Source organism: Macaca nemestrina, chromosome 17 (genome assembly GCF_043159975.1).
Source record: "Macaca nemestrina isolate mMacNem1 chromosome 17, mMacNem.hap1, whole genome shotgun sequence".
Lineage (NCBI taxonomy): Eukaryota > Metazoa > Chordata > Mammalia > Primates > Cercopithecidae > Macaca > Macaca nemestrina.
Window position 1 is genome coordinate 11151736 of NC_092141.1, and position 19310 is coordinate 11171045.

Genomic DNA, 19310 nt, shown 5'->3' on the forward strand with positions numbered 1-19310 from the left:
TTATATGTACATCTCAAGGTAAGTTATCATAAAACAAATTCTAAATGACTGCTTGGAGGCAGTAAGTTCTGAAGGAGTTTGGAGGAGGGAGAGGTCTTTGTTTACAACTGGGGATGTTTTTATAAAAGTAGATGGTATTTGAGTGAGCCTTGGAGAGTAGTTGGGACATTCTTTTAGAAATGTTGAACATCACTAACAAAGTATTTAAATATTCTTGTTTTGCTTCTCAGGAGTCCGTTAGGCCTTTTTCACTTCCAGTCCAACCTTATAGCCATGCACAAGCAGGAAAAAGGATATTCTGGAGAGTGAGAGGTTTATTAAATCATTTTTTTACTATAATGAACATTTACTAACCATATACTAGTTGTAAAAGTCAGTGCAAAGTGTTCTGGGGAATACAAAGGTAAAAACATTGTTTTACTTACTTTATCTGTTACTTATTTACACTACACTTTTCATGATTCTACCCTCATTTTCCCCCCTTTCTTCTATCTTGTTTTATAAATGATTTGAATCAGCTTCCAAAATTACTCATAAAATAAATCATTAAAAATATTTGAACAAAGAGATAATATGAGGAAAAAAACCCCAAAACAATCCAGGAGTAAATTTACCTACCCCTCAGGAATGTATTCCAGATTATTTTATAGAGATACTAGAGATTGAGCTGTATATTTTCTGGGGGCCAAAGTGAGTAGGGAAATGTGTTCAGTTAAAAAACCCATATTGTCCAGAAGGAAAAGACAACCCACTCGTTTAAGGTTTTCATCCTGCTGAGCTGAGAAAAGATTTCTCCCTTGGGTCTTCACATAAAAAACCACTTTTTGATTCACAGAATATCTTCCTGGCTTCCATCCCAGCAATAAATACAAGAAGAGCAAAGTTTGCTTGGTTGCTTCGTGCAGCATCCCTCAATGCAAGCCAATATTGGAACAGCAAAGCTCCATTATGTCAAGTAAATCTGACAACAGTCAGAGTGATGCCATCCAGATACACAGCTCTCAGATGGTGTGCTCTGATCCAAGGGTAAAATTCATCATTTCTAGAAAATAGATGAATAGCATGTCCTTCAGACAATCCTCCATAAATATCTATTCTCATAAATGGGGGTTTGATAGGATTTGGACAACAGAGACTTATCTGACAAGTAACTAGAATACATCTATTCAGTGTTTCCATTAAGGGCTGATACACATATTTTGACAACCGATCAGAGAGAAGGTAGGATATTGTTGTTAGTTGAAAATCATGAAGACTACATAAGATGTGTCTGAATAATAGGGGTTATTCTTCCTTGGTACCAGGTGTTCTTATTCTAGAAGAAGGTGCTGTGCTGAGACCTTTAGATGTGTTCTGTCATTTGAACATCCTATAGCATCCCCTTATTGTGGCTTCTATTTTCATTCTCGTTTTACAGAAAAGCTAACATTTTGAGGCATTCAGTGATTTGTTCAACTTACAAGCTTGTAAGTAATAGAGCCAGGATTCAAAATCAGGTCTCTCTGGAATGAGAAATCTCACGAATCTTTGTTTGCTTAAAAATACTTAAACATACAAAATTTAAGGTATTATGCATTGAACACTCATGCTCCCGTTGCCCAGCTGATGGTACAAAGCATTAAGAATAAAGTTGACACCCTTGCAGATTCTTCCCTGATCTCATTCTCTTCTTGACTCTCTCCTCCTAGAGATAGCCCCTATTCTTTAAATTGATACCACTCTCATGAATGTCTTTATAATTACATATCATTATGTTTAGCCCCAAACAATAGTGTTTTGTGTATTTCAAAGCACTAAATAATTTATACCAAATTGTATGGATCTTTCTTTAACTTATTTTTTGTTTAACTGTATATACTTATTTTATTTTATTTTTTTTGAGATGGTCTTGTCTGTCACCCAGGCTGGAGTGCAGTGGCAAAGTCTCAACTCACTGCAGCCTCAATCTCCTGGGATAAAATCATCCTTCCACCTCAACCTTCCCAGTAGGTGGGACTATAGGTGCATGCCATCATGCCTGGCTATTTTTTGTAATTTTTTGTAGAGATGAGTTTTTGCCATGTTGCCCCAGCTGGTCTTAAACCCCTGGGCTCAAGCAATCCACCAGCCTCCCCCTCCCAAAGTGCTGGGATCACAGATGTGAGCCACTGTGCCCAACCTGTACTTTAGTTTTATCCATCTTGATAGATGTAGTTCATATCCATTCATTGTCACTGCTGGATAACATTCCATTGTAAGACTTGCATTTATTCTCTATTGATGGTTACTTGAGTCATTTTTAATATTTTGCTGTTATAAAAATCCCATTCTGAACATTCTTGTCCATACCTCCTGGTGGATAGGTTTAAGAGTTTCTCTAGGTTAATGGGATATTTTACAATTGTGTGTGGAACTTTTTTGTGTGTGTGAGATAGAGTATCCCTCTGTCACCCAGGCTGGAGTGCAGTGGCACGATCTCAGCTCACTGCAACCTTTGCCTCCCAGGTTCAAGCGATTCTCCGGCCTCAGCCTCCTGAGTAGTTGGGACTACAGGTGTGCACCACCACGTCTAGCTAATTTTTATATTTTTAGTAGAGACAGGGTTTCACCATGTTGGCCAGGCTGGTCTCGAACTCCTGACTTCAAGCGATCCACCTGCCTCAGCCTCCCAAAGTGCTGGGATTATAGGTGTGAGCCACCAGGCCCAGCTGGGTGAAACTTGTTTGTCATGATAATTGGGAGGCACTACTGGCATTTAGTGGCTGAAGTCAAGAGAAGCTAGATGTACTGCAGTGTATGACACATTCTTATAAACAAGAATGTGTCCTGACATCTTGTGACTTTGAAGTATTTTGCCAGATAGTCAGGTATAAAATTTGTAATTATTTGAATCTATAAAATAAATTTATTTTACATAAAGCCACAAAATACATAGCTTTAATCCACATGAGCTTTCCAAGAACGTAGCTCACATGTAATTTTTTAAAAATGCACTTTCAGAACTTTACCAAGTATTCACTATTCTGGAAAATCACATCACCAACAGTTCTACTGGTGTACTTGAATGTACTGGAACATGCTTGTTCTAGTCTGCCTTAGCAATGGACATATTATGGTGATACTACACAAACTGCATTCTAGTTAACTAAGGATTTCCCATTGACTGGAAGAAAATATTTGCAAATCATGTAACTCACAAAGGATTAATACCCACAATATATAAAGAACTCTTACAACTCAGTAAAAACAGAAAAACCCAAGTAACATTCTTTAAAAATGAGCAAAGGATTTGAAGAGACATTTCTCCAAAGAAGATACATAAATGTCCAGCAAGTGCATGAAATGATGTATGACATCACTAATCATTAGGGAAATGCAAATCAAAACTGAAATGAGATACCACTTCAACCCATTCAGGTGGCTGTTATCCAAAAAGCAGGAAGTAAAGTGGTGAGGATATGAAGAAATTAAAACACTTTTGCCCTGGGAATTGTAATTGCAATTGGGAAAGTAACATGGTGTAACTGCTGTGGAAAACAGTATGGTCATTCCTCAAAAAATCAAACATAGATGCAGGATCATCATGGCAGATGGGAGGCAGGACTAGATTGCCCCCTCTGACTTGGATGGACAGAGCAGCATGTGGAGGCTCGCATCGTGAATTTTAGCTCCAGAATGACTGCAGGAATAAATTAGGAATCCCGAGAGGACCTTCTGACAGGACAGACCCACTGAAGGAAGAAAACTGCTTCTGCAGGGCCCGGGAGACACCCCAAATACTCCGCAGCAAGACCCATCCAAGGAAAGTCTGAGCTCAGACATGCCCAGCCCTGCCCCCACCTGATGGTCCTTCCCTACCCACCCGGGTAGCTGAAGACAAAGGGCATATACTCTTGGAAGTTCTAAGACCCCACCCGCTGCCTGTTCCTCTCCGTACTACCACAGCTGATGCTTTCTGGAAAGTGCCACCTCCTGGCAGGAGGCCAACCGCCATAAAAATAGAGCATTAAACCACCAGAGCTAAGAACTGTCACAGAATCCATTTCACTCCCCTGCCACCTCCACTGGAAGAGGTGCCGGTATCCACAAGTAAGAGACTCATAGACGGTTCACATCACAGGACTCTGAAGATAACCCCCAGTACCAGCCCAGAGCCTGGTAGACTTGCTGGGTGGTTAGACCAGAAGAGAGATAACAACCTCTACAGCTCAGCTCTCAGGAAGCCACACCCATAGGAAAAGGAAGAGAGTTCTATATCAAGGGAATATGCGGTGGAACAAAAGAATCTGAACAACAGCCTTTGGCCCTAGACCTTCCCCCTGACAGAGCCTACCCAAATGAAAAGGAACCAGAAAACCAACTCTGGTAATATGACAAAATAAGACTCTTTAACATGTCCCCCCCGAAAAAAAAAAATCACACTAGCTCACCAGCAACGGATCCAAACCAAGAAGAAATCTCTGATTTACCTGAAAAAGAATTCAGGAAGCTAGTTAATAAGATAATCAGGGAGGCACCGGAGAAAGGCAAAGCTCAATGCAAGGAAATTCAATAAACAATACAAGAAGTGAAGGGGGAAATATTCAAGGAAATAGAAAGCATAAAAAAAAAATCAAAACTTCAGGAAACATTGGACATACTTATAGAAGTGCAAAATGCTCTGGAAAGTCTCAGCAATAGAATTGAACAGTAGAAGAAAGAAATTCAGAGCTCAAAGACAAGGTCTTTGAATTAACCCAATCCAACAAAGACAAAGAAAAAAGAATAAGAAAATATGAACAAAGATTGCAAGAAGTCTGGGGTTATGTTAAACAATCAAACCTAAGAATAATTGATGTTCCTGAAGAAGAAAAGTCCAGAAGTTTGGAAAATATATTTGGGGGAATAATTAAGGAAAACTTCTCTGGCCTTGCTAATGACCTAGACATTCAAATACTAGAAGAACAAAGAACACCTAGGAAATTCATCGCAAAAAGATCATCAGCTAGACACATTGTTATCAGGTTATCTAAAGTTAAGACAACAGAAATAATCTTAAGAGTTGTGAGACAAAAGTACCAGGTAACCTACAAAGAAAAACCTATCAGATTAACAGCAGATTTCTCAGCAGAAACCCTACAAGGCAGAAAGGATGGGGGCCATATCTTCAGCCTCTTCACATAAAACAATTATTAGTTAAGAATTTTGTATCTAGCAAAACTAAGTATCATATACGAAGGAAAGATACAGTCTTTTTCAGACAAACAAATGATGAGAGAATTTGCCACTACCACAGCCACCACTACAAGAACTGCTAAAAGGAGCTCTAAATCTTGAAAGGAATCCTGGAAACATATCAAAACAGAACCTCTTTGAAACAAAAATTTACATAAATTTTGTAAAACAAAAATACAATTTAAAAAGCAAAAACAAAAAACTAAGGTATACAGACAACAAATAGCATGATGAATGGAATGGTACCTCACATCTCAGTGTTAACATTGAATGTAAATGGGCTAAATGCTCCACTTAAAAGACACAGAACTGCAGAATGGATAAGAACTCACCAACCACCTATCTACTGCCTTCAAGAGACTCACCTGACACATAAGGACTAACATAAATTTAAAGTAAAGGGGTGGAAAAAGGCATTTCATGCAAATGGACACCAAAAGTGAGCACCGGTAGTTATTCTTATATCAGACAAATCAAACTTCAAAGCAACAGCAGTTAAAAAAGGCAAAGAGGGACATTATATAATGGTAAAACGCCTTGTCCAACAGGAAAATATGACAATCCTAAACATATACACCTGACATTGGAGCTCCCAAATTTATAAAGCAATTACTAATAGACCTAAGAAATGAGATAGACAGCAACACAGTAATAGTAGGGGACTTCAATACTCCACTGACAGCACTAGACAGGTCATCAAGACAGAAAGTCAACGAAGAAACAATGGATTTAAAATATACGTTGGAACCAATGGACTTAACAGATACAACAAAATATTCCATCCAACAACCGCAAAATATACATTCTATTCAACACTGCATGAAACTTTTTCCAAGATAGACCATATGATAGACCACAAAATGAGACTCAATAAATTTAAGAAAATTGAAATTATATCAAGCACCTTCTCAGACCACAGTGGAATAAAGTTGGAAATCAACTCCAAAAGGAACCTTCAAAACCATGCAAATACATGGAAATTAAATAACCTGTTCCTGAATAATCATTGGGCCAAAAATGAAATCAAGATGGAAATTAAAAAATTCTTTGAACCTAACAACTATAGTGACACCTATTAAAACCCCTGGGATAGAGCAAAGATGGTGCTAGGAGGAAAGTTCATAGCCCTAAACATCTATATCAAAAAGACTGAAAGAGCACAAACTGACATTCTATGGTTGCACCTCAAGGAACTAGAGAAACAAGAATGAACTAAACTGAAACCCAAGCAGAAGAAAGGAAATAACCAAGATCAGAGCAGAACTAAATGAAAATGAAACAAAAAAAAAATACAAAACATAAATGAAACAAAAAGCTGGTTATTTGAAAAGATAAATAAAATTGATAGACCATTAGCAAGATTAACCAATAAAAGAAGAGAGAAAATCCAAATAACCTCAATAAGACACAAAACGGGAGATATTACAACTGACACCACTGAAATACTAAAGATCATTCAAGGCTACTATGAACACCTTTATGTACATAAACTTGAAAACCTAGAAGAGATGGATAAATTCCTGGAAAAATACAACCCTCCTGGCTTAAATCAGGAAGAATTAGATACCCTGAACAGACCAATAATGAGCAGAGAGATTGAAAAGGTAATTTTAAAATTACCAACAAAAAAGTCCAGGACCAGACAGATTCACAGTAGAATCCTACCAGACATTCAAAGAAGAATTGAATAAAATAATATGTTTTAAAAAATAAAAAGAAATATATTTTATTATAATCTATTTCCTTTTAAAAATGCAGTTAGGTACCAATCCTGTTGACACTATCCCACAAGATAGAGAAAGAGGAAACATAACCCAAAAAGGAAACTATAGTCTGATATCCCTGATTAGCATAGACGCTAAAATCCTTAATGAAATATTAGCTAACCAAACCCAACAACATATCAAAAAGATAATCCACCATGATCAAGTAGGTTTCTTACCAGGAAGCAAATTCTGACACACGCTACAGCATGAAAGAACCTTGAAGACATTATGATAAGTGAAATAAACAAGTCTAGAGAGGGTAGATATTGTATAATTACATTTATATGAAGTACCTATACTGGTCAAATTCATAGGGACAGAAAATACAATAGCGATTGCCAGGGGATGGAGAGAAGGAGCATGGAGAGGTATAGTTTAATGTGTATAGAATTTTAGTTGGGGAAGATGAAAGTTCTGGAGATGGATGGTGGTGATGGCTGCACAACAACGTGAATGTACTTAACGTTGCTAAAGTATATACTTAATAACGGTTAAAATGGTACATGTTATATTACCAATGGTATTGACAGGTATATTTTATCATAATAAAAGAAGACATTTTGAAAACTAAAAAGAAATATAATATTTTATTATAATCCATTTCCTTTTAAAAATACAGTTGGGTACCATATTAACTTTTTTATGACTTAGAAACATCTTTAATGGAAAAATTAAGTCATCTTCTAGAATTACCTTTCCTTTTTTGTGGGCTTAATGCCCCTCAAAAGAGAATATTTTTGTTACCAAGGGAAAGTTTGGTTTTCTTATACTCTATGAAGTACTCAACAGTCGTTCACAATTTAGTTTGCTTTGTAACAGATCCTTGATTCTCCAGTTTATGTTGACTTTTTGAAATCAGGTGTGTGGGTAAGTTGTGTTATTTGTGAATTTCATTTAAAGCAGGTAAAGAGAGTGTTACCCACTATTATCAAAGGAGGACATTGGACTTGATAGGGTTGTGAACTAGGGCTCCAGGGTAGATGCTTGGGAATGGAATTTCTGATTGTAGAGCATGCACATCTGAAAATTTGCTGGAAAATGTCCAATTATTTTCCATAGCACTTAAAAAAATCGTGCCACCAACAGTGTTTTAGAAGTCCTATTTTTTTTTCATCTCCTCACCAATACTTGGTATCATCAGACTTTGAAATTCCTGTTGATCTATTTATATGATGTGAGGTAGGTTATGATACAGTATGGATGTCCCACCCAAATCTCATGTTTAAATGTAATCCCCAATGTTGGAGCTGGGGCCTGGTAGGAGGTTTTTGAGTCACAGGAGCGGATCCCTCATGGCTTGGTGCTGTCCTTGGGATAGTGAGTGAGTTCTCTAGAGCATTTTCTCTGGTTTAAAATGTGGCACCTCCTCCCACACCCTGTTTCTTGCTCCTGCTTCCGCCACATGATGTGCCTTCACCTGCTTTGCCTTCCACCATGAATAAAACTCCCTGAGGCCTCCCCAGAAACCAAGCAGATGCCAGTGCCATGCTTGCATAGCCTGCAGAGCCATGAGCCATTTAAACCTGTTTTCTTTAAAAATTACCCAGTCTCAGGTATTTCTTTAAAGCATTGTAAGAATGGTCTAACACCGGTTCCAATTTTGTTTCTTAACAGGTCAGCCCCATTCATTGAACAGTTCATCCTTCCTTAATTCAAAACCTGTGACTATATCAAATCCATGACTATATGTGTAAATACATATATACACACTTTTTTTACATGTGGATTTTTTTGTTTATTCTTTTCTTTGTTAATTGTCATATAATGATTGTACGTAATTACAGGGTACATAGTGATGTTTTGCTACATATAATGTACAGTGATCAGATCAAGGTCATCTTGAATATCTATCATTTCTTTGTGTTGGGAACATTCAATATCCTCCTTCTAGCAATATAAAACTATATTATATGTTATTGTTAACTATAGTCACCCTACAGTTCTGTAGAACACTAGAACTAATTCCTCTTATCTAGCTGTAATTCTGTACACATAGATTTGTTTCTGGATTTTCTATTCTGCTCCATTGTTCTATTTGTGTATTCAATTAAAGTATCAATATATTTTAATATATTCCATGAAAACAGCAGTCTTTCTTAATTACTATAGATTTATAATTAGTATTTATGAAAGTCTGCATTTTTTCACTATTAAAATATACCTCTTCCAATAGCAGTTTAATACTTAGCAAAGCAGCTTTATGGTGAGCCATCTAGGATAAATGCAAATAATCCATAATGTTGTCTTCTCTTACTAAGATACACACAGGTAAATCATTATTTAAATTTTAAATGTAGATGTTGGAGGCAATCTAAATAAGTGAAAGTGAATCTGTCAAAGATGATGACAGAAATGGATGTCAAGCTTTTATTTTTAGGTCTGTCAATGATGAGATTACCAAATTGTCCATTGAGACCACTTCTAAATTATAACAAGATCAATGCACAGAGAAATACTCTTAACTCTATGCTTTCATTGGTGGGCAGACTTGTGTCAACTTCTCTATTTGTATAGATAAAAATGGCAGAGAAAGACACACATCCCAATTTCTAATATTTGAAATCACTATCTGTTCTTCCCAGAACCCATTTCTCTTAATCTCAGTGGATGAGGTCCACTCACTCATCTTGTTCCCTTGATGTCACTCTTCTAGTAAGAGCCGCATCTACTCAGCTATATCCATTGTTTTTGGGAAGATAAATTATAAAAAGGATCTGCTTCCCTCAGGCTGATATATCCTCTGGTCCACAACATTGTAAACAGAACAGAAGAACAAGACCCATTTGCTTTACCTATTGACTATGTGCAGGGCACAACTTGAGAATGACAACAGACCACACACTTAAGCAGACAATGTCAACTGTAATGTCTGGGGTATATACATGTTGAGACTAATATAATCAAACTTCTCAGTAAATGAAATCAGCACAAGATGACTTCTGTTATCCTAACAGACAAGCCTAAAAATGCACTCCCACCTGATCCGAAAAGGATTTGAGTTGTTAGAAGCAGTCGTATCTCTTTTCCCAAGAAAGTTGAGAGCCAGAGAAAAAATTAGACTTAAACTGGCAATGTTAGAGCAAGGCTATAGAAGAAGAAGGCTTGGATGTGCAGTAAGGATGGAAATGACCAGCGTAGAGCTTCTAAAGTAGATGGCTTTGAATGTACCACATTCGTATTGAGCAGGGGCTAGTCAAGAAAACGCTAACAAATGACTAAGGATTCTGTTTCTCCTCTGCTCTCACAAGATACTTGAGCCCAGTTTTAGCCGAGTAGATAATCCTTCTTCCTATGAAGTCAGGTAGGGAATGGAGATGGTGACCAAATGCTTATTCTTTCTTAGGTGATTCCTGCAAGTGGAAATAAGAAGAGATGCTGGTGACGACTACCCTCTGGGCCTCCAACTATCAGTTAATTTTCCATAATTGGTGCAATTATTATAGGTCCATGATGCTTTACCAGAGAGGTGATCTTGTTTGAAGGCAAAGGGAATGTTCATTTGACCCTTGAAGGGTAAATTAATTTTCTCTATAGCAAGCTTTAGACATATGGAGAGCTTCACAATCGCAATAATATGCAGTAGTCTAATGTTTGTGATCTCCTCAGATTCATACATTAAAACCTAATCCCCGATGTGATGGGAGCTTTGGGAAGTGATTAGGTCATAAGGGCTAATCCCTCATGAATGGGAGTAGTGGTACCCTGATGAAAGAGACCTCAGAGACCCAGCTAGCCCCTTCCACCGCATGTGGATACAATGAAAAGGTGCCATTTCCGAACCAGTGAGTGAACCTGTACCCAACACTGAATCTGCTGGCACCTTGGTCTTGGACTTCCCAGCCTCCAGAACTGTGAGTGATACATTTTTGTTGTTTGTAAGCTACTCAGTTGATGGTATTTTCATTATAATAACCCAAACAGACTAAAACACTCTTCAGAAGGGACTATATGTCTGAGCTCTGGGGTACTTGGAATATGTTATATTTAATACAAATGTAGTAAATGAATGAATTCATAAACAAGTAAACACCTGCCTCTCCATCACCTTGCTTCTTTGGACTCACCCCTTAATGCTGTCTTCTTTTACAAGGTATGGTACTGTAAAAGAAAATTTTAAAAATACCTGGTGAGGAGAATCTCCCGGTGTAATTCCCGGGATTTTATCAAGTAGTCTATAGACATTTTGGCAGTTTCCAAGGAAATATTAATAAGAAAAAACTTTTTTAGTTGTGAGAAACATGTATTTCACAAAAGGGAAATAGGAGATTTGTGATTTTTTCTTAGAAGCACTGTTACTTTTTAGCCATTACAACCTTGAAGGCTGCATGGGCCCCACAAGGAGAGCACTCATCCATCTGTCTCAACTAACACATCGTTTCATGGAGTTATCTTGCCACTATAACTTCATGGTATTTGGGATTATTAATATTCACCACATTTCCGTTTCTGTGGTCATGTTATGTGATGTTATATCTCAAATGCACAAAAGTGGATTCATGACTCATAATGATTCATTGAGGTGTAAGAATAGTATGAAGAGGCTTCCAGGGTGAAAAGCCTAGAAATGGTCACTGTTATCCTTAAAATAAGAAAAAGTTGAATAAATGGAAAATCAATGACTTTTCTTGACTACATCAAAGAACTGGGATCACAGGGTAAACTGCCAAACCTGGGCAAACCTGAAACTGGAACATTGAGTACATCTGGGGAGGTGCAGTAACTGGGACCTGTTTATCTGGAACAGAAGCCTGCAGTCATAACCCTGCAGGTACATTTAAATGGTAAATTTGAGAAACTGCTGAGGGCTAGTGAGAGTGAGAAACTCCTGGGGCCTCCACACTGTTATGGGCTTTCCCTTTAGAAACCCCTCCAGGTTTCTCATGGTGAAAATTCCACTCAGATACCCTCAGGGCCCTGGCAGTGGGAGGGAAGGATTAGCTATGGTCAGACATACAGAGCATCCTCTCAATAACCAAGGCCCATTCTCCAGGGGAAAGAGCTTTGCCTACTCACAGTTCTGGAAACTTTCTCCAGCTGTGGGAAAAAGAATTCCCCCCCACTCCAGTTCCCTAAGGGGAAGACAATCAACATGGGATAGGGCTCCAAGGAAAATATTTTAAAAACACAGTATGAAGAAACACAGTGATCATCAGAACCAGGCTCAGATATGCACAGACTTTGGGATTATCAGATAGGGAATTTTCTTTTAATCCTATAGTTGGAAACTTTAAGAAAAAGAAATCAAAGGAAATGCTAGAAATCAAAAACATTGTAATAAAAATGATGGGCTCATCAGTAGACTTGACACAACAGAGGAACTTATCAGTGAGCATGAAGGTAGGTCAACAAAACTTCCAAACTGAAATGTAAAGAGAAAAAAGAATAAAAAAAAAAAACCCCAACAAGTAAGCAGAATATTCAAAAACTCAGGGACAATATAAAAAATGGTCTGCTTATAATTTAAATTCTAGAAAGGGAAGGGAACAGAGGAAATATTTGAGAAGTAATAATGACCAAAAACTTTCTAATCCAAAATTTACATGGAACCAAAAAACAGCCTGAATAGCTGAAGCAATTCTAAGCAAAAAGAACAAAGCTGAAGCCATCATACCACTCAACTTCAAACTATACTGTAAAACTACAGTAACCAAAACAGCATGATACTAGTATAAAAATAGACACATAGACCAATGAAACAGAATAGAAAACTCAGAAATAAAGCCACACACCTACGACCATCTGATCTTTGACAAGGCTAACAAAAATAAACAATGGAGAAATGATTCAATAAATGGGGCTGGGATAACTGGCTAGCCATATGCAGAAGATTGAAACTGGACCCCTTCCTTATACCATATATAAAAATTAACTCAAAACGGAGCAAAAATTTAAATGTAAGACCTCAAACTATAAATATCCTAGAAGACAACCTAGGATTTACTCTTCCTGACAATGACCTTGGCAAAGAATTTTTGGCCAAGTCCCCAAAATCTATTGCAACAGAAACAAAAACAGGTAAGTGAGACTTAATTAAACTAAAGAACTTCTGTAAAGCAGAAGAAACTATCAACAGAGTAAACAGACATCTACAGAATGGGAGAAGATAGTCACCAACTATGCATCTGACAAAGGCCTGATATCCAGAATCTGTAGGGAACTTATGCAATTCAACAAGCGAAAACCAAATAACCCCATTAAAAACTGGGCAAATGACATGGACTTCTCTCTTGAAGACATACAAATGGCCAACACACATATGAAAAACTGCTCAACATCACTGATCATCAGAGAAATGCAAATTGAAACCACAATGAGATAGAATCTCATACTAGTCAGAATGGCTATTATTAAAAAGTCAAAAAACAACAGATGCTAGTGAGGTTGCAGAGAAAAGGGAACACTTGTACACTGTTGGTGGGAATATAAATTAGTTCACCCACTGTGGGAAGCAGTTTGGAAATTTCTCAAATAACTTAAAGCAGAGTTACCATTTGACCCAGCAACACAGTTCCTGAGTATATACCCAAAGGAAAGGAAATCATTCAACCAAGAAGACACAGACACTTGTATGTTTATTGCAGCACTGTTCACAACAGCAAAGACATGGAATCAACCTGGGTGCCATTGATGGTAGATTAGATAAAGAAAATGTGGTACATACACACCATGGAATACTATGCAGCCATAAAAATGAATGAAATCGTGTCCTTTGCAGCAACATGGCTACAGTTGGAGGCCATAATCCTAGTGAATTAGAACAGGAACAGGAAACCAAATACTGCATATTGTCACTTAAAAGTGGGAGCTAAACATTGGACACACATGGACATAGACATGGGAACAATAAACACTATAGGCTACTAGAGTGGGGACGGAGGGGTGAGGTGCAGGTTGAAAAACAACTTATTGGGTACTATGTTTACTATCAGGGTGATGGGATCCATACCCCAAACCTCAGCATCATGCAATACACCCATGTAACAATTTTGCACATGTACCCCCTGTATCTAAAATAAAAGTCCAAATTTTTAAAAAAGAACAATACCTATAGAGAGACTAGTATGAAAATTACAACAGACTTTCATCAGAAACCATGCACGCTAGAAAACAGTGTAATGAAATCTTTAACAGGTTGTTTAAAAAAGACAAAAACCAGGCAACCCTGCCACTCCATCTTTCTAGAATTCTATATTCAGTGAAATTATCCTTCTAAAGTGAAGGAAAACAAAGACTTTCTCAGACAGACAAAAACCGAGGGAATTCATTACTGGCAGATTTGTGCTGTAAGAAATGTCAAAATGTTTTCACAAAGAAGAAAAATGATATGGATAAAAAACTTGTATCTATGTAAAGAAACAAAAAAATTGCAGAGAAAGAATAAAGATAAAATATCTTTTTTTCTTATTAATTGATCTAAAAGATAACTTTTTATTTAAACAATAATAGTAATAATATATTGGGTGATTATAGCTTATGCATAAATGAAATGAATGGCAACAATGTCACAAGGGACAGTAGGGAGGAATTGGAAATATTTCATTATAAGCTACCGGCACTGCTTGTGCAGTACTTAGGTGCTGACCAAGTAACTTTGGAAATGAAAGTCCATTTCAAGATGGATTTAGATTATTTAAAAACATACGTTGTAAAATTTTAGAGCAACCACTAAAAATTTAAAGGTAAATATAAATAATACATTAAGATAGAAGATAAAAATGAAACCACACAAAATGCTTAATTGAAATCAGAATGGTCAGAAAAAGAGAGGTGACAATAAACAAATAGCAAATATAATGAATAGAAAACAGTAAAAGCATGGTAGTCATTCATCCATTTAAATCTATAATAACTTAAAATGTTCATGTTTTGTGCAGCAAACCACCATGACACACGTTTACCTATGTAACAAACCTGTGCATCCTGCACATGTACCACGAAACTGAAAAATTTTTTTAAAAAATGTGCATGGTTTAAATATGCCAACAAAATACATACCAATAAAAATAAAGGGATTGTCACAGTTAATTAAAAGAAAAAAAGGACTAAACGACATACTATCTATAAAAGTCTACTTTAAAGACTAGCATAAGATAAAAATAAAGCGATTGAGGAAGCTATACTACTAATCAAACAAAAACTGAAATAGGTAGTTATATTGATTTCAGACAAAACAGACTTTAGAACAAGGAAGATTATCAAGGAAAGATTACTGGGGATAAGAGAGCTCAATTCTCCAAGAGGACTGCAGTCCTAAGGATCTATGCCCCTATAAACAGAACGTCAAAATACATGAGGCAAAACTGATAAAACCAAAAGGAGAAATCGACAAATCCACTATTACAGCTAGAGACTTCAACGACTTTCTCTCAGTAACTGATAGATGAAGCAGGCAGACAATGATTGAGAATATAGATGACTCAAACAGTACTATCAATCAGCTTGATCTAAATGATATTTATAAAATGCTCCAACAAAACCCTTAAAACTCAACAGTAAGAAAATGACTCAAACACTTTTTAAAAAAGATCTGAGCACACATACCTCACCAAAGAAGTTTGCAGATAGCAAATAAACAAATGAAAAGATGCTCAACCTCATCAGTCATTATGGAATCACAAATTAAAACCACAAGATATCACTGTTAGAATACCCATCAGGATGGCTAAAATCCAGAAGATTGAACAGTGTTAACGGCTGGGAAGCAATTGCATTCACAGGTATTTACCCAACTGATTTAAAAACTTATGTCCACACAAAAGCCTGCACATGAATGTTTATAGTAGCTTTATTCATAATCACCAAAACCCGGAAGTAACCAAGATGTTCTTCAATACATGGCTGAATGAATGAACTGTAGTACATACCTATATTGTGATATTATTCAATAATAAAAGGAAATGAGCTTTCAGGCCTTTTGAAAACATGGATGAATCTTAAATGCATACTGCTAGTGAAAGAGGTAAGGACTCTATGGCTATGGATGACATTCTGGAAAAGGCAAAAACTGTCAGAGAGGGTAAACACATAGTGGTCATGAGGGATTTGGGGAGGGGAAGCATTGAATAGGTAAAACACAAGAGTATTTTTAGGGTGGTAAAAATATTCTGCATGATACTGTAATGATAGATACATTACACGATGCATTTGTTTAAACTCATAGAGCTTTACAGTACATACAAAGAGTGAACCTTAAAATGCAAATTTAAAAAATTCATTTAGAGTTTGGGAAATCCCAGGGTGGAACGCAGACTGTAACAAAAGAATCTAGCTATATTGCAAATGTATGAATTGATCTCAATAAAGGGGGTGGGGAGGATAGGTGCTGGCCTAAGTAACTTTGGAAATCAGTGAAATCTGTAAGATTAAAGACAAAAGAAACTATACATAAGCACTGTACTCTAGTTGGTCAGGGTATTTTTCCCACAAGAATACAGGCTAACAATTCTGAAACCACTCTGCATGTATCCTGGAATTGAACAATTAAGTAAATGGATAGTGGATAGTGGGAGCCATAGTTTTCACTGTTGGAATGGGAGATTTACACAGACAAGCAAGAGGAGAATGCCAGAATGATGGCGTAATGTTGGATTAGAGTTGGAGATCTCTCTATGAACTGAAGTTTAATATAATTACAGATGATACATATAGAAATAGTTACATATGTGTATGTAGTTATATATGTATATGTACATATACATAATTTAGTGTACACATACATATTTCTTTCCTCTGTCAGATGAGGAGGTCTGGAAGCAATCACACCCCAGTGGTAATGAGCATTCCGAGGACCCAGTTCTTGGTTTCTAATACCTTTTTCCAATAAAAGGAACCAAGACTCCTTAAAGAAATGATTGCTTCCAGACTAGGTTAAGAAATATAGAAGATACCTTCGAGCATCTTATAGTGCCAGAAACTAAGAAATTACTCAAAGAAACCTCAGTGAAAGGAATATGTCAAACTGATAAAGGAACCAATTAAAAGAGCTGCCGATAGCCATAGTTGGAACAATTTGAGCAACAAAATAAATAAAGTAGTATTGAATTATTATTAAAAGTGTAAAATGAATATCCATGAGCCCATCTGATGTAAATAAGTGATTATAGAAATAAATAAATGGGAGGCAGTAGAAAATCTCCTGTGCAGAATTCAAAATAACTTATGTAGATACTAAACCCTCAAGGAGATGGCATAAATTCCCGCATCTTAACTATGGGCTACGCATAGCGACTTCCCTCTGAAGAGAATACTGTGGAGAGGGTGGGGCGTGGGGGAAAGAAGAGCAACTTTACAGTGAAAAACACCTGGTAAACACTGCCTCAGCCAGATAATCAAGGTTAACAACAACAGTGGTAAGTCATGATAATGGCACGTCTTCTCAATATGTGATGAGAATAACACTTTACCTCGGTGGTCTTCCTCCCCCAAACCCATAACCCTGGTGTGGTCATGAGAAACATATCAATAAGCTATAACTGAGAGACATCTTACAGAATCCCTGACTAGTGCTTCTCAAAATTGTCAAGGTCATCAAAAAACAAGCAAAGACTCACCAACATAACAGCTAAATGTGACGTGGTATCCTGGATGGGGTCCTGAAACAGAAGAAGGACCTTAGGTGAAAACTAAGGAAATCCGAATGAAGTATACAATTTCGTTAATAATGACGAATTATTGATTCACTAGTTGTGATCAACGACTATTCGTAACTATATAATAGTAACTATTATAAGAAAATTGGTCGTGGCATATATGATAACCTGGTACTATCTTCACAACTTTTCTATACATCTAAAAGTATTCTTAGAAAAATTATTAAAAATAGAAATGAAAATAATAGAAATACCACAACTCAAAATAATGTCATAAAAATAGTGAACAAGATTCTCTGAAACCGATTATTTTATTTATTATTATTTTTTGAGACAGAGTCTTGCCCTGTCGCCCAGGCTGGAGTGCAGTGGTGCAATTTCAATTCACTGCAACCTCTGCTTCCTGGGTTTAAGGGACTCTTGTGCCTCAGCCTCCAAGTAGCTGGGGTTACAAGCATGTGCCACCATGCCCAGGTAATTTTTGTATTTTTAGTAGATAATGGGGTTTCAGTATGTTGGCCAGGCTGCTCTTGAACTCCTGGCCTCAAGAGATCCACCTGCCTCGGCCTCCCAAAGTGCTGGTGTGAGCCACCGTGCCAGACTGTGAAACTGATGATTTAAAACAAACAACTTAAAAAAGAAAGGGTGAACAGGAAGTATGGTGGTGACTACCTACAGGTTGGATTTCACTGGACTGGTGCTTCACTGGGTTCCAATCCACTGTGCACCGCCTGCTGTCTGTTGCAAGTTGCGGTGTGAAGCCATTAAAGTTTTTGGGTCATTTGCAAGCAAAGCTCATGACCTTTCAGTATATTAATTGAAGTTTTAAAGGACCATTACAAATCAATGTTTCCCAGTCTAGGGGTGTATGGAACTTGTTTCTAAAGGCAATTTTTAAAAAGGCTACAGTTATAGAGGCATTATTCAAGGTTGCATCCCTGACAGCAAAAAACAGGTACAAGACACACCACTGCTGAGGATTTTGTAAAGCCAGATGCAGAGGTGATAATACATCTGATGCTCACCAAGAGAAAGGAAAGCAAACTACTGACAAGGTTCCTTTTTTAGAAGACACTTCTGGTTGCTGTAGATTTTCAGCAGACACCACATGGTATCACTGCTATGATCTCACTTGTAAGTCACCTGACATTTACCTTATCCTTGCACAAAACCACTGATATGCTGAGTATAAATTTGTTCTTGGGCTTCATAAGTTCATACATATTAAGACACACACACATATATATGCACACACATATATATGTCTTCATTCTCATATATATACACACACATGCATATATATAATATATGTATACATATATGTTTCTGAAGAAATGCTCAACATTTTTTCATATTGATTACTGAAAACTCTTAACATGGAGGGCATAGTTTTAATTTAACCATTACTTCATATGCCCTGCTAGAGATTGCAGAGTGTGTAGGGAGTCAGTCACCAAAAGATATCAACAGAAGTTGTGGCCAAGCAGGGCATTCACTGGTCCTTGATAAGAGAGGTCACACCTAGGTGTCAACCCAGAGCTTTAGCCACTGATAGTCATCAGTGATCAACGACATCCTCTAAATTTGATTCAAGATTGAGGAAAATTATAAAAATTGTACATATAATAAAATTGTGGTAACTTTCAGTTCATGTCCGTCTTTGCAGCAAGGTGTGTGATGAAATGGGCAGTGACAATGGTATTCTCCTTTTCCTCACCTATGCTAGGCAGAGAGAAAGATACTTAAGAGACCTTTTTCATTT

At 37.0% G+C, this 19310-nt stretch overlaps 1 long non-coding RNA gene across 5 annotated transcripts in view; it reads left to right on the forward strand.

Annotated features, from left to right (window-relative positions):
* Positions 1-19310, forward strand: part of LOC105473565 (uncharacterized) — a 316160-nt gene that overhangs the window by 214704 nt on the left and 82146 nt on the right. For all 5 annotated transcript variants that reach the window (XR_011615375.1, XR_011615374.1, XR_011615372.1 and 2 more), the window contains one exon: positions 10303-10810. This is a non-coding gene — a long non-coding RNA (uncharacterized lncRNA). The remainder of the gene's footprint in view (positions 1-10302; positions 10811-19310) is intronic.